This window comes from Orcinus orca, chromosome 10 (assembly GCF_937001465.1).
Source record: "Orcinus orca chromosome 10, mOrcOrc1.1, whole genome shotgun sequence".
Taxonomy (NCBI): Eukaryota; Metazoa; Chordata; class Mammalia; order Artiodactyla; family Delphinidae; genus Orcinus; species Orcinus orca.
The window spans coordinates 76,862,066-76,877,880 of NC_064568.1; positions in this window are offsets into that span (position 1 = coordinate 76,862,066).

Genomic DNA, 15,815 nt, shown 5'->3' on the forward strand with positions numbered 1-15,815 from the left:
CTCATTGTAACTAATATAGACATCTACCTGACTACCACCCCCGCCAAATTCCCTTCTCCCTTAAAATTAGTCTGAGTGTGTTAATGTCACTTGCCACAAAAGTCCTTACTGAGTTAGATATATGCTGTATAATGTAGTGTATAATTATGCACACTTATCTGTATGTGCACACGTAACATGTATCCATTCATTCACACTGTTCAGAATATAAGAACATTTACAGATATATGCAAATATGTGTGTGTGTGCATGTAAATTTGACTTGGGGAAAGAAGTAAGAATATTCAAAGGAACATATTTATTTCCAGTCTTGGGAGCAGGCTATGGGGTATTGTAACCAAAGATATGTATAACGAAGTATATACTTTTGAGAATGCTGGAAAGATTTTGTAAGAGTTAGAATTTATAATCATTTTAGAATCTGGGTCACAGTTTAGTTTTGGCCTTTAATGAAGGTCAAAGGAGCAGGTCCACTCGTCCATTCTGATGGTGGCTGTCGTTTGTTGGGGCAATTTTTTTTTTTTTTTTTTTTGCGGTATGCGGGCCTCTCACTGTTGTGGCCTCTCCCATTGCGGAGCACAGGCTCCAGACGCACAGGCTCAGCAGCCATGGCTCACGGGCCCAGCCGCTCCGCGGCATATGGGATCTTCCCGGACCGGGGCACGAACCCATGTCCCCTGCATCGGCAGGCGGACTCTCAACCACTGCACCACCACGGAAGCCCTGTTGGGGCAATTTGTACCCATGTTCTTCACATTAAATCTCTTTCTCTTTATAACAACCTTACAGGGTTGGTGTTTTCACTACATTCTCAGGAGTGGAAACTGGAGCTCAGAGAGGTTAAAGAACTTTTCTAAGGTCTAACAACTAAGAAGAACAGACAGGAATGGGATTCCACTCTCTTCCTAAGCACTCATTAATCAACAAACATTTCCTGAGTTCACATCTTCTTTGACTTACGATGGGGTTACATCCTGAGAAACCCATCCTTAGTTGAAAACATCATAAGTAGAAAATGCATTTAATACACCTAACCTACACAATATCATAGCTTAGACTAGACCACCTTAAACATGCCCAGAACACTACAGTTGGGCAAAATCATCTAACACAAAACGTATTTTATAATAAAGTTGAATATCTCAGGTAATTTATGGAATACTGTACTGAAAGTGGAAAACAGAATGGTTGTCTGGGCACAGAATTGTTGTAAGTGTATCAGTTGTTTACCCTCGTGATCGCGTGGCTGATGGGCAGCTGCCACTACCCAGTCTCACAAGAGAGGATCATACCACATATTGCTAGCCTGGGGAAAGATCACAATTCAAAATTTGAAGTACAGGGCTTCCCTGGTGGCGCATTGGTTGAGAGTGCACCTGCCAATGCAGGGGACATGGGTTCAATCCCTGGTCTGGGAGGATCCCACATGCCACGGAGCAACTAGGCCCGTGCACCACAACTACTGAGCCTGCGCTCTAGAGCCCACGAGCCACAACTACTGAGCCCACATGCCACAACTACTGAAACCCACAGGCCTAGAGCCCGTGCTCCGCAACAAGAGAAGCCACCACAGTGAGAAGCCCGTGCACCGCAACGAAGAGTAGCCCCTGCTCACTGCAAGTATAGAAAGCCCACATGCAGCAGCGAAGACCCAACGCAGCCAAAAATAAATAAATTAAAATAAATAAATTAATAAGAAAAAACAGAATTCGAAGTACGATTTCTATTGAATGCGTATTGCTTTGGCACCGTCGTAAATTTGGAAAGACATGAGCCAAACCATCGTTAAGTCAGTCTGTACTTAATCTGTAATATGTGCACGTTGTTGTGAAAAATACAAATGAAAGCTAAAACACAGCCTCTATCAACAAGGAAGCAGGAGGCTTAATGGAGATACAAAGTAAAGAACAGAAAAGGTGGCCGTGCTATACCCACCAGGCTTACTGTCAGAGCCAGCGAGTTCCTGGTGGAGGCGAGGGGTGCAGGATGAATCACCAGGAGGGCTTCCCTGAGGAAGGTGGTCCTGGAAGGAAGAATAGGGCTGGAATAATAGGGGATGGATATTCCAGGGGAAGCCTTATTGGTATAAAGATATGGAGGTGGGAACCAGATCAGTATGGGTGTGGGACAGTGAAGAAACACACGACAGAATCAAACGAGCAGGTCCACCAATACAAGGATGTCGGGTAGGGCTGCAGGGTAAGGTCAGGTTTGCGGGGGCTCTGAGAATCCAGCAGAGCCTCATGGGTTTGAGGCAAAGAGCATAAGGTATCCAAAGATGCCTCCTTCATGTATGGTCAGGCAACCAAGGCGTTATCATTTCATCCTCTAAATAAAATGGACATTCCATGTTGACTCAGGTTGATGATAAGTAAAAAAAGAAATTTTCTGGCTTAGAGGTTTTAAAACATTCCTGAACTTGTTTATACAGGGAAGGATTTTTCAAAGGTCAGACTTCCACTGCTGTAATCACCTTTATATATCTATGTTCAGTATTACTCTAGTTCCATAAACAGGCTTAAAATAGAAGTTGCTAATACCATCTGATTTTAAAAGGGGAAGAGCTTCACATTTCTGCATATCTACGGCCAAATACATTTTTTTCAAGCAAGGTCAGTGGTTTTGAAGAAACTTTGCATTTTATGGAATGGGTTTAAGCAATTCACCAGGAATAGCTTCAGTTTCTTTTTTGTGTAGCATCAAGAATGAGGCTTAAGAGTACATGTAGTTGCATGAAAACTTGCTTACAAACATTAATGAAAAAATAGCATACCATTAAAAGAGCAAATTCCCACTTTTAGATTAAAACAATGTACATAATGCATAGGAAGTATATATAGAATATGTAGCTATGGTTTTGTCAGGGACAGAATTGCAGATGGTTTTAGTTTTCCTTTTTATTATCTGTAGTTTTTCATTTTCCACAATAAGTATTCCTTGTGAAATTTTTCTTCAAGTTAGTGTCCAAGGACGTAAAAACCTGGGTACACATGAGATGTTAACACATGGTTATATTTGGGACAGGATCATAAAGGGACTTTATAGTTTTGGGAGAGGGATGGGAAAACTAATATCAACATTTTTCATTTAAAAAAGATCATTATAGTAAAATTATAGCCTAACTGCTCTTAGGTTGTGATGACCTTGGGTAAGTCACCTGAACTTCTGAGCCTTATTCTCCTGTATGTGAAATGAAGAGTTGGATCATCGTAAGTGTCCTTGAAAAAAATTACCATGACTGGCACCTTCTTCAACAACCTTGGGACGTGATAAACTCACTCCTGCCACCTTTCCATCCTAATGCTAAAAGAATGTTCTGATCCTGACCTACATGCCCAGAAAAAGCCACATTATCTAAGAGAGTTAACCTTAGTGAAGCAAGGGCAGCCAATAGAACCTCTTGTAATCTGGATGTTCCTTAGGCCCTAGGATAAACTCTACTATTGAAATTGCTAGTGAAAGACCAAGTTAATTACAGGATTTTCTAATTTCAGAGAGCATTGTACATTCTTGTGTGAATTCCCTTTTGTTTCAGGAAAGTTCCTCATCCTTGGATGTTTGCCAGTGGGCTGTGCTGTGTCCTTGGAGCCACAGTTTGGCAAGGTTTAGTTCATAAGATGAGAAGATAACGGGAAAACAGTGCCCCTACCCGTCACTTTCCCATATATTTTTTCTTCATGACTTTCCTCAATTGTTGTTGTATCAGCCATTTCCATCCTAATTCTTCCTATTCCCCAAGGTTCTGCATTCATTTTTCCCATGAAGCATTGACCAAGTTATTTTGCCCACAAAACCCACTCCCATGTAGGAGTTTCTATGTGCCTATTTCCAATACCACACAAAGTAACACATGCTATATTTTTGTCTGAGTTTTCATCCACTTCTTTACACAATCCTTTTCACTCTACCTTGATTAGAAAGACCTCAGTAATAGAGACAAAGTCCTTAAGGGTTCTTACTATTCCAGTAGTTCCTGACATATCCTTCAGGCCATAGAAGGTGGTAAGACATACATTTTGATTCATGAAAAAGTCACCAATAAACGATTTATTTTTGAATATTATTTGGAATCTAATATGGTACCTGCAACAGGTATAGAAAAAGACCAACACTTAGAACTACAGGTTCAACCTCATGATTTTTGAGATTCAGGAAAGGGGGTTCTATTCCACCATCACAATCAGTACCTAACTTCTCTCCTGATAGTCCAGTAGGAGCCCTGTGGAGCCTGGGACAACTTGGGCTTCTAGGTAAAGATTTAATAGAAAGCAAACTGGTAAAGAAGTAGCATAACAGTAAGATACCTGAATGCCTTGAAAAATCAGGAAAGAGAGAAAAGGTTATGAATTTGGGGCCATGATGGAATCAGAAAACTGGAAGACATATTAGAAATAATCTATGAAATCATCATTTTGCAGAAGAGGAAAGTAAAACTCAGAGAGTAAATTGCCTAAGGTAGTAAAGTAGTAGAATCAAAACTGGACCCCAAGTCTCTGGCCTCTTACATTCAGGATTCTTTCTACTCTGATCATGATTTATTTTTCCTGTAGTATTCTGATGCAACAGGATGCACTCGATAATTGTACCCATTTTCTATCAGGAGGCAATGCATCCTAAAAGAAGGAAGGATATACAGTGGAATGTTTCTACTCCCCTACTTCCCATGATACGCTGCTCCCTTCCTTCATGCCAGTAGTATGATTCCACTTTTTATATTACACAGCTCTGAAATCAACATTAAGATTAAAACTAAACAATCAAACCAAAAGAGCATACCACTAGTTCAGCTTTGGGTTAATATTAGGTATGACACAAGAGGAAATTCCTGAGAACTGAACACATTGATATAACGTAGTGCTCTGTACTAGTGGGCTTTTAAAAAGTCCTTCATGGATGTTCCTTAAGCCCGAAAAATATGTTTCGTTAAGCCATCTTCTAAAATGGTGTTCGTAATCAGTTATTATCAAAGTGAAATTGTTGTTGCATTTGGTTGTGTGTGGCCCACTGGAAATAGTGCAGCCATGTAAGACTAGGGGTAGCTGACTCTCCTCCAGGATGCTGTGGGGGGGAAACCAGTTGGAGACTATAGTCCATGGTTATTATTATACAGCTGACATACTGAATTCAACAATGGCTTGTTGAGATTTTCACCATCTTTAGAACATTTTAGGGAGCTAAGGAGAGAGTATTTCATTAGCCAGGGATTCCTGTTAGCTTGGTTTGGGTGTGTTGACCAAAAAAATGCACAAACTAAAAGTTGAGAATTATGTTTTATTCCATGGACAAACTGAGGACTTAAGCCTGGGATACAGCCTCTCAGATAGCTCTGGGGGACTGCTCCAAAGAGGCGAGAGAGGAACCAGGATATATAGGAGTTTTTGCAACAAAGACCAAGTAGTCAGAACATCAAAAGATTGCTGTTGATTAAAGAAAACCAGCCATCTCAAGTCAAGGAATTGACTTTTCTATGTATGGGAAGATGCAAGAGTCTGGGCTCACTGAAATCATTCCTTTGATGTGCACCCCAGCTATCTGGGGCCAGTATCCTGTGTTTTCTCATCCTGAGTCTCTGGATGCACCACGGGGGAGGCTGCAGCTGCTGACTGCTTGATGGCAGGTATCCCGTTTCTATCCTGAGCTCCCTCGGGGCTCATCATCAGGGAGGCTGTAATGCGATGGCTCGATAGCTGTAATGCGATGGCTCGATGGTTGCAACATCCTTTGTTTACTGATACGGGAGGCAACAGTTTTTCATTGATAAGTGAAATACGATGGGAAGTGTCTAGGTAAGCTCTGGCTCAGAACGTGGCCTGTCATACATGATACTTGCTGAATAGCTCATTTCACACCCATAAAATAGAACACTAATTTTACTTCTTCACTAACTGAGTCAATAAATCAGCACTCTGTGAGTCATCATTGTGGAAACCAACACAAACATTCTGTTTTCCCCATTGAATCTCCAGGGGGAATTAAAAGACTTTTAGGGGGAGAATACATCGTTCTCAAGCAAATATTTCAGAAAGAAGCTAGCATGACATGGTCCTCCAGCACTTTACATCAGCTTGACTCCTCCTCCAGACAGCGGGATATAGCAAGTACTATCCCTATTTTCAGATGAGAAAAGTGAAGCTTTGAGAGTTTGAGTAAGTTGCCTAAAATCATCTCTAGTAAGCGATGGAGTGATGGAAATGGGCGTGGTGTCCACATGTAAAACTTCATGAAGTTTCTGGCATATTCTACTGCTTGCCTTATAACTGAACCAGACCAAACCAAAGGCAGATCTGCTGGAATGTGGTTAACTCTCATGGAACAAAAAATGAGGAACCCCAACAGATCCCCCTTTCACATCAGAACTTAAAAAAAAAACCTCCAGTAGCCGAAAAATTAAACAAAAGTAACTCCCTAATCAGTCCAATAGGTTTCATCAAAGTGGGTAATGTATGTAAGTATGATATCTAGAGTTTATTAAGTTTCTGTTAAGTCTGTGTAAATATCTCATTTTAGAATTACAAGACTTATGGGCAAAGGATTATCTTCCTCCTTTTCCCTTTCTGCCAAAGCTTTATCTTTATAACAGTATTTCCCAAACTGTACTTTAATGTTAATAAGTGTACAGAAAGAGGGAAAAAATAAATTTAAACTAAAATTTAAAAACAAGTTGAGAAAAAAAAACATCAGGATACATTTAACACATGTTAGTAACTCTGCTTTCCGATGTCTCTGAGACTTTCATATACCACCATTCATGAGCTGGTTCACAAACATATTTGACCACAGGACCTCTTTCTTGGAAGGTGCATCAATGACTGTCTTATGTCTGCTAGGACCTACTTTAGAAAACATTGCTCAATACAACAATTTCAAAGTTAGTTCCCCGGAGAGCCCAAAGCCTGAGGATTTCCAGGTTTTGCAAGATCTAGGAAGAAAACTGCATCTGTGACTATAAACCTTGTGGACTAATAACTGAAGAAAATGCTTCCAGAATGAACTAAATAGAGCTCTATGAATTTAAGTCAAATAAATGTAAAACAGTGCTTGTTGAAAAAATCTTCAACAACAAATCTAGATCGTCCCATCACTGGTTCTTCCTTATCACTCAGGACTTTTCTGGTCATCTGATTGAAAGTTCTTTTTGCCTCCTTCACATTTACTGAGTCAATTTCTATCACACAATTCTGTTTAATTTTTCTCATAGTACTTAATCATTATCTGAAATCATCTTGTTGGTTGGTCCAAACTTATAATCTGAGATTCGTGAAAGTTGGGTCTTGTTTATACATCCAGCAACCACTTCAGTGCAAAATATATAGAGAATAAATGAAAGTTGTTTCATTCTTTCATGTATTTATTCATTCAACAAACATTTACTGCATACATACCACGTGCCCCAAGCTATTCTGGTTCTGGGTGTAAAAGTATGTAAAACAGACATCAGTTCACTCCTTGAATTGTTTGGACATTAAATTTTCCTGAAAATTGAATGAGACATTGCATTTCCTTTGGGGATGGAATATTTTAAACCATTGTAATTATTGGGTTGGCCAAAACGTTTGGGTTTTTTCCATAACATCTTACAGAAGCCCGAACGAACTTTTTGGCCACGTCAATATTATTAAAAATGCAAATTATCAGTAACTAACTTACCTACTTCAGTAAACATGAATTTCCATGACTGTTTTTGTTCCAGTTTGTTGTTCTTTGTTTAAGGTAGAAGGGCCAAAACATTTATGTTTGTTACCTCATTTAATTCCAGCCACCACCTTCTGGAATGGAGACTATTACCTCTGTTTAACACATGAGGAAACTGAGGTTATAGAAATAGTTTACCCAAGACACTTCACTGATAAATAAGTAGTATCTGAATATAAGCTCAGAAATCTGAAATCAAAGCCCACATCCTTTTCTACCACACCCACTGCCTTCTTGTTATATCAGTATAGCCCAACTGTTATTAATAGAGGAAAAAGCCAAAAGCACCAAAAATGACTAAGTCAATGGGACCCTTGTGTCCCATTTCATAATCACATAAATTCTCTCTGATTCCTTTGTACCTGTGCTCCCTTTCTGACTTCTGGGTGTTGCATCTTTTTTCCTCCCAAAGACCCTGTCCGGGCCATAATTAGGTGCCTCACCACCTCAGAGTCAGTGCCTTCTGTATTTCTGACACTTACTGTCTTCCTGATGAATAAGACCAAGTGGTGTATTTCATCACATGGATGCTGCAAAGGGAAGATAAAATCAGCTAAAGGAAATCAGAGGAAAGAAGAAGATAAGGAGAAAAGAAAGGCAAGTTCACAGTGAACCAAATTTAGAAATGATTTGGAGTTCCACTGTTCAAGTTAAAAATTTGTCTTGTTTTCCAGCTGTCCAAGTTCTGCCAGTAATTTGATGTGTGACATTATTGGGTCTCTTTGCCCTTCTACATGTCAGGTTAATGACACTATGGGGTGTCAAGCCAGTCCTGGACTGCTGACCTCAGGCATCCTTAATGTGAGATCAAGAGCCCTTGTGTGTTTACATCGCTATGTCCTGGAATTTTTCCATTATATGCGGCCAAACAGAAACCTAATTGAGACAATTGGTGTACAGTTTTAGTATTAAAAAAGTACATTTTGAAAGAACCTCTTGAGACTTGATTGAACACTCAAATAATTGGAAAAGGTATGATGTAAACAGTGATGAGGACAAGAATAATAAGAAAGAAGAAGAAAGAGGAAGAGAAAGAAAGAAGAGGAGGCAAAGAGAAGAGTGAGGATGAGAAAAGAAAAGGAGAAGTAGAGAAGAAGAAGAAGAAGGAGGAGAAGGAGAAGGAGAAGAAGAAGAAAAAGGAGAAGGAGGGGGGAGGAGGGGGAGAGGAGGGGAGGATGGGGAGAGGAGGGGAGAAGGGGGAGGAGGGGGAGAGGAGGGGGAGAGGAGGGGAGGAGGGGAGGAGGGGGAGGAGGGGGAGAGGAGGGGAGAGGAGGGGAGAGGAGGGGAGGAGGGGAGGAGGGAGTTAGAAGATGGAGGAGGATGAGGGGTAGAAAGGAAGAAAGGAGGGAGGGAGGAAGGAAGGAAGAAACAACAACAACAGGAACAGCAACAGCAAAACCACAAACAACAAAACAAAAGGAAGAAGATTCAAATACAGAAGGAAACTCTTCCATTGACATTCAGATAATATTTGCCAAACTCTGAGTAACTTTGGGGGTCCCCTTATTCACTAAATACAACTTTCCCCAACAATTTTGTTATTAGATTCTCCTGTCATTCCCACCAAACCCCATAAAACCAAGGTTCAAAGTTCCTATCGTGTATTACAGACCAGTAACGCTTTATCTTTTAAGTTAACTTGACCAAACACAAAACTCATTCATTAACTACATTTTATCAATTACGCCTTACTAATCTTAGTATTCTGCCAAGGTTTACACTTTCCTCACTGAAGCCAAAATCTTCCTGAGATTTGTGTCTGGCTTTAGTATTTCTCTCAAGCTTCAAACCAAAATCCCCTCCCTCTGGCTCTTTGACACGCCAGTGTGGAGTTGGTCCTCTCACTAGGCTACAGGTCCAGTCCTGGCTACAGCAGATCAGTTAGAAGGAGCTCGTGGCAGGATAATGGCCATTCCCTAAGAGGGGACTGCAGTGCTCACCACACTGATATTCAGCTGGGGTCTGTGATTTGCTCTGATCAATAAAATGGGAGAAAAATAAAACTTGAGAAATAGAAAGGCTCTGGTCACCCCAACCCCCAGTTAGAAAAAGGTTCTCCAGCAGTGGGAAGAAAAGAGGAAGGGGAAATAAAAGAGAGGTCAGAGGGGAAAGGGGAAATGGTGGCAGCATGATCTCAAGGGAGCTGAAAGAGGAGAGAGATGAGCATTTGAAGATGCCCAGCCTCTACTCCACCAACACCTTGCATTAGCCTCAGCCAGGGACCAAAAAGGAGCCAGCCTGGTGCCCTTGCTGTACATCTCCTGTACTCAGGGGCCGCACTAGCTGTCCTTACGGCTGGCATAGGATGAACACGTTCCTCAGCAGCAGTCAGCACGATCACTGTTTATCAGTTAGCAGGTGAGATCTCATTTGAGCTCCGTGGCTTTTTTTCAGCCAAGTTTGACTTGCCTTGTGTGGAGAATCCCCTGCCCTGTTCTCTACCACCAGCATGCCTATGCTCACAGCACTCTTGAGCCCCAGGGGGCCCATCACACTCGCAGGATGGAGCTAACTGGTAAGGGAAGGTTTCAGACTTGGGACTTGGGTGGGCTCAACACACCCACCCTGAGATTCTCCCTAAACTTGTGCCATGATCATACATACCTTTGTTAACCTTGAGCTTACTTCATTGCTCAGTCTTTTGGTTTGCCAGCTGTCTTTGGGCTCATGTGCCTACAAGTGTCTCTCCCGCAGTAACTGATCCTTGGCTTTGCTTGCAGGTTCCACTGACTGGAATGAGTACATGCAGTCATTTCTTTTCCTTCCATGCCCGTGGTCAGCCCAGTCCCGACTCTATCAGCCTTCTTCGCCTGCCAGGTGTTTCCCTTCTGCAAATGAGCTTTTTTTTTTTTTTTTAGAATAAGAATTGGAGAGGAGTTAATGAACCTCTGACCACTTAACAATCACAACTTTGCACTTGCACTCTCTTCTTTACTAGACCAGAATCTCCTAGTAAAGAAGAAAAAAAATAGAAAAAAAATTGTTCTGGGGGTTCACAGGCAAAGCCTCTGGTTTTTCCACATCAGAGGGTAGTAATTCTAGTGCCCGCACTCCAACCATCCTGTTCAGCTTTTGAAGCCAGTGCTTGTGTTATTATTAATGTGGACTAAGTGGACGCTTAGCAACAATCAAAAATACTGAATTAAATATAAAACTACTTTCTGAAGTAGGAGCTCAGAATTACGAAAACAAGATCATTGGGACCCGTATAAACAAGTTCTGGAAGACCCATGTAAAAAGAACATGAACATTTGAAAAGTATATAGAGATATCTCGCCATCTCATTTGTTGATGGATGAAATACAGAAAATCAAATTAAATTTTAATCTGCTTTAAATTCATTTTGTTTCATTTCATTTTATGGTATTTGCACTCCAAACTAAGAAAACTTAGTTTAGTTTTCTTCATGGCATGGTAACAGAAATAATTTTCAAGTGATGTTGAAGCTTATTTAAATCTGACTCCAAGGACAGCACAGCATTTCAATTATGTTACACAATTCTTATGTAAACATAAAGTGTTGGTTATTTGGCAGAACTAACAATCCTAAAATTTTAGTGGTTTAACGCTGTAAAACTTTATTATGTACTGTCTTTTTTTTTTTAACATCTTTATTGGAGTATAATTGCTTTACAATGGTGTGTTAGTTTCTGCTTTATAACAAAGTGAATCAGTTATACATATACCTATGTTCCCATAGCTCTTCCCTCTTGTGTCTCCCTCCCTCCCACCCTCCCTATCCCACCCCTCTAGGTGGTCACAAAGCACCGAGCTGATCTCCCTGTGCTATGTGGCTGCTTCCCACCAGCTATCTATTTTACATTTGGTAGTGTATATATGTCCACGCCACTCTCTCACTCTGTCACAGCTTACCCTCCCCATATCCTCAAGTTCATGCTCTAATAGGTCTGTGTCTTTATTCCCATCTTACCCCTACGTTCTTCATGACCTTTTTTTTTTTTTGTCTTACATTCCATATATATGTGTTAGCATACGGTATTTGTTTTTCTCTTTCTGACTTACTTCACTCTGTATGACAGACTCTAGGTCCATCCACCTCACTACAAATAATTCAATTTCGTTTCTTTTTATGGCTGAGTAATATTATGTACTATCTTTACATTTCAATGCACATTGGGCTGGGAGGAGGTCACCCTTCTCTGCACAGTCATTCAGCGACCCAGACATCTTCCATCCATGGTTCCACCATCCCTGAGGGACTCAGAGCCATTCACTGACACCCTGATGGAGGAAGAGAACAAAGTGGTGCACAGATGGTTTTTAATAGGCCTAGAAGTGATGTATCAATTTTGTCCACATTTCATTGGCCAGGACTTAGTCGCATGGCCACGCCCAACTGCAAGGAAGGCTGGGAAATGCAATGCTGCTCTGTTCCCAAGAGGAAAGGAACACAGTTTGGGGAAAAGTTTCTGAAGGTGTCAGTGGAGATTGGAAATGGCTCAGCAAAGGAAAACCAGAGATAACAGAAAGAGGCACTTGTATGAAGGGAAAAGACACAAAGCAAGGGCTCTGCAGTTCCTACTTTTGCCTTTCCAGCATGAAAGAAGATGTGGATCACAACATTAAAAAAGGCTGAGGGCAGCTTCAGATGATAGAACTTCCTTTGCGTTCTAGAAGACGTGGATTTGATGCCCACCACTGAGGGGTGACACGACTCTTCAGCCACTCTTGGATTTTGATAGCAGCAGTTATTTCAGCATCCACTGAGGTTAGTGATGGTCTATTATTTTCTATCATTTTCTGCTTTTAAATGTATTCATTTAATCTCATAATAAGGATGCATGCCCTATATTTCAGAAAGTCCCAGTAAGATGTGTTGTATCTGTGTGTGTGTGTGTGTGTGTGTGTGTGTGTGTATGTGTTGGTGGGGGTAATGGATGACTGTTTTTTTTTTAATTTTAAAAATATATTTTATTTAACCCAAGGTACCCAAAATATTATCATTTCAGCATGTAATCAGTATAAAAATTATCAATGAGGTATTTTACATTCTTTTCTTAATTTAAAATAATTTATTTAAATCAATAATGGAAATAATAGTATTGAATGCCTTTTCAATATCCATTGAGATGGTTCATTTTTTCCTCATATTTGGTCTATCAAAGTGATGTTTTATTTCATTAGCTTGCCTAATATTGATCCATTCTTTTCTTCTTAGATAAAAATCTTCTCAATTATGGCAACGGGTGACTGTTGAAAAGACAGTGAGCTGAAATATACTGATAGGAAAAATATTTAATAGAAACTAGTTGCCTGGGAGAATAAGGTTGAATGTGCTTCCCCCCCACCCCCCAGCTACACTCTCAAGCCTTATAAATGCTAGTCATTGCTGACTGGTAGCTGTTTTGTTGGAAATGTAACCAGATTTTGCAGCATTTACGACACTTGCCGTCTATCACACATTGAGTCACGAGATTGATCCTTTGGGTCCATGGAATGTTGATGGAGTTCGGTAGATATTTTCAGCGTGAAATCACAGAAGCATCTTGATAACAGGGCTAACAAGCTAGACAATGTGAATGCTTTTTATTACTGTTTAATTCTCCTTCCTCTGATTATGTTATTCCTCCCAATGATGGCAGTGATAGGAAGTGTGAAAAGATTTAGGGAAAACACATTTTTCAAGTAAGAACTAAAAAGGCACGAAATCATCCTCTTAGTACACAACACTGCTGCATGAGATTTAAAAGGTCTCAGATATGTTTGGGCGTATAAAGTACTGGAAGAGATGACTGTCTACCTGATGTTTAGATAGAGGTGGGGGGATTTGAAAGCCTTCAACATAATATCTGAAAACTCTGTGTGACTCACTCCTTTGAGGGAAAGCACTGACAGTTGACTATGGAAGAGGAAGCTAAGACAGTTAGTAGCACAGGTCCTGGATCCAAAATGCCTGGGCCGAATCCTGGCTCTCTGCCTCCTCCCTGTGTGACTTAGGAAATTACTCAACCCTTCTGTGCCTCAGTTTCCTCTTTCGAAAAATGAAGATACTGTTAGAACCTATGTCATAGGATTGTAATAGATACATCATATTAGAAGGGCTCTTGGGAGGGAGACCGTCTAACTCCTAATAAGGACATTCTTGAGGGCAGGGTGTGGCTCTCCCTCTTTTTTTTTTTGCCCAGTGCCTGGCACTCTCTTGGTTCATTTTTGGTGATGAATAAATGAGTGAACCGATGAATGAATGAATGGATGAATATCCTCAAAAGTAGTTTCTGGCTTTCCATGAAGTCATCTTGCATGACATATTATGATATAGGAAAAGCTCAGCAAAATCTCAACAGGTAGAGTCTTTCAAATTGGATTGTGGTTTGGGGGCTCATCTAGAAACATTTTTATGAAGTGTACTCCATTTATGTTTCAGACCCTGACCTGTGGAGGATAATGCCTTACTTTTTTATTTTGGACTTGTTTCTCCTTTTGGACCAATGACAAATTAACACTACATGGGAAAAGAATGCTGAAAATGCAACTCAGAGGCTAGACAAGGTTTTTTGTCTTGTATGTTGGGTTTTGGTCTTTATCTCCCCACAAAGAGCATTTTCGTGGAGAAGAAGGTTCCAGGATTCGCTGTGGCCTCTTCCACAAGAGAAAGAAGGGGAGATAGAAACCTTGAAAATTTAAGTTAGAAAAGAACTGAAGTTGTTCACAGCAAGCTGGCCGAGGAGAATATGAAGTATGTGGGGCTCAGATATGAGCCTTGTTTGCCTGAAACTGCAAGGAAGGGTCAGGACAACTGTGACAGGAAAAGCAGAGGGCGGTGCTTACAGCTACTGGAGAAAAGCACAATTGAGTTTCCCCGGAATGACAGCTAGACATTTCCTAGGTCTAACAGTGCTGAGAGCTACAGTGAAAATTGAAGCACAGGGGCGGGGAAGTTGATCCAGACATGTCTTTATCATGGTTGAATCTCGTAACTGTATGATACTTGATAGGCAACGGAGTTCACAAAGTGAATCGTCCTAAACACTAGGGTAAGGCAGCTATTATCATTATCCCTGTTTTATAGGCTAGGAAACTGTGGCCAAGAGAGGTCAAGGAGTAAGAGAGCTCATAAACGCATGAGCCAGAACTGGGACGGAGATGTTTGAGCCTAGAGTCAGGATTCTTCCCACTGCTCCAAGCTACTTTGCCCTTCATCTCCTTTATGACAAAAGATTCAGAAAGGCCTATAGCTGGGGCTTATTTACTCCACAAAGTCTGCCTTTAATAGGCACCTACTAATGCAATGTTTATTGCACAACCGTGTGTGCAGAGCAATCAGAGGACATGAGGCATGTGGAGTGTCTTGTGGCTTCTCTAGTCTAGGCCAGCCTTCTCATGCTGCAGAAGAGAACAAAAGGCCCAGAAGGCATGACTCAGCTGTGCAACTCGGACTCAGTTTTAGAGCTTTTGCTTCTAAGCCCCACTGTCCAGTCCAGGAAGGCCCTCCCTTCTTTATCCTGGGCTCTCTCCATGAGACAGTGGATGATCTCTGTGGAGGGTTGCAAAGAAAAACATTGCCTTGCAAGCTCTTTTTCTTAAGTGAAAACTCTGCTTCCATTTCTTTTGATGGGTAAATGAACTGAAAAACAAAATGCTCTTTCCTATTTTCACCAGTGTAAGCAACTATACAGCAAGCATCCCTGGTGTCTTAGCCAATGTCCTCAATAAAGTATTGTAAACAATTTCAGGATGCTTATTTTATGAATTAGTTTGTCACATTTCTTGGAACTGAGGCCCCAAATCAATATTTCCTTACTGAGTGTCGTTCTTATTTGTTCTTCTTGACAGAAGAAAGGTAAAGCATGGAAAGTGCTTACACCATGCCAAACACAAAGACTCAATTAATGTATGTTTATTTTTATTATTATTAGCATTAACTTATTTTTATCTGTAACTCATGGTATCATTATATCAAGGTATATATAAACCTCCAGAATGCTCTAATCTAGCAACTTAACTATTCTCTTTGTTCTTTTCTTTGCTGTACCAGAAAAATGGAATGTAACTCTTTCTCATCACTTCCTGGAAATTTTTTAAGTTTAAGCCATTTCTGTCCTTAAAATTTAGCTAGGTTGTGAGTTTTATGAGCCATCAAGGCCAATTCTTTAAGAACAAGT